The sequence below is a fragment of the Pteropus vampyrus genome, unplaced genomic scaffold (genome assembly GCF_000151845.1).
Source record: "Pteropus vampyrus isolate Shadow unplaced genomic scaffold, Pvam_2.0 Scaffold15606, whole genome shotgun sequence".
Taxonomy (NCBI): domain Eukaryota; kingdom Metazoa; phylum Chordata; class Mammalia; order Chiroptera; family Pteropodidae; genus Pteropus; species Pteropus vampyrus.
Window position 1 is genome coordinate 341 of NW_011904387.1, and position 1,283 is coordinate 1,623.

Here is a 1,283-nt window from a genome sequence, read left to right on the forward strand (position 1 = left end):
GGGGAAAAGCATGACTCGGCGTTGGGAGAACTGGTTTCGACCTGGCCTGTTCTCTTAGTTCCGGGTCCTCTTGGTCAAGTCTTCACCTGTTTTTCTCAACAGATAAGGGGTAGGACTTGGCCAGGAAACTTCTAAGGCTCATTCCACGATTCTGTGACTGTCCCCAAATTACTTAGCTAAAGATATCGCTTGCCTTTGCCAAGAGTGAGCCCCCTCTTCACCAACCTGAGACAGGACTGCCTTCTTCTTACAGTTGTTCCCTCCAATGAAGACCATGTTGAGCAGGACTGGTCGGGGTACTCAAACACAAAGTCATATCTTAACAGCCAGATGGACCCATTCTGATACAAGGTGCGTATGCTCACATCTCTCTTGAGGATATTGGATGCAAGGTCTTCATATCTGGAATACGGTTGGTAAAATAGATATTCCTCCAAGTAATTAACAAGGAAGTTGGCCACCCGTTGGAAGAAAGTCATATGGTCTGAGAACTGGGTATAGCACCTGGGAACGTAGGACACAGAGTTTGGGCTTCTGCTGAATGCATGCTCCAGGGAGCACGGGAAGCCCCGGAAGAAATACATGGAGGGCAGGCCCAGGTACTCGGCCAGGATCACCCCACAGGGTAAGGCTGGATCCGTGAAGATGGCATTGAACTTGCTCTCCCTGAGGAAGCTCAGGGTGGCAGAGTCATTCAGGAGACTCTTGCAATTGAGGAAGAACACCTCGATGAAATAAATGATATTTCTGTACTCGAACAAGGGGGCGTTGAGGAAACTCCTCTTAGCAAATTGCTGTTTTCCAAAATAATGGAGGCGGTTGTTCATCTCCTCCTGTTCGTATGGCACCGGATAGACTTTCCTTGTGTAGTATTTACATTCTTTATAAAGCAGATTGACTTCAGGCACCAGCATGACGATCTCATGTCCCCTATCACTGAGAAGCTCTACTACGTCCTTCATACTGAGCCAGTGGCTTCCATCCTGAGGGACCACCAGCAGCTTGTGCCCTAGAACCTGAGCCCAAAGCACTGAGAGGAAAACCACCGCAGAAACACCCCTAAGTGCCTGGAAATGGCCTGCCATCCTGGCGGGAGTGCAGGTAGCAACAAGAATGAATAATTTAGGTGCCCTGAACTGCAGGAGTCCTGCCTATTTCCCCTGAGTTTATAATCCTCTTCACAGACCTGCCTGCCTTCCCTAGCTCTGAATTTTGCCCTTCAATAAGCGAGAACCTAAAGTAAATATTTAACCATTTTTAAGTACACAGATAACTTGATCCAA

The 1,283-nt window shown here is 48.0% G+C and overlaps 1 pseudogene; it reads right to left on the reverse strand.

The window, feature by feature from the left end:
- Positions 1-225: 225 nt before the first annotated feature.
- Positions 226-1,085, reverse strand: LOC105310899 (annotated as a pseudogene).
- Between the last annotated feature and the right edge of the window lie 198 nt (positions 1,086-1,283).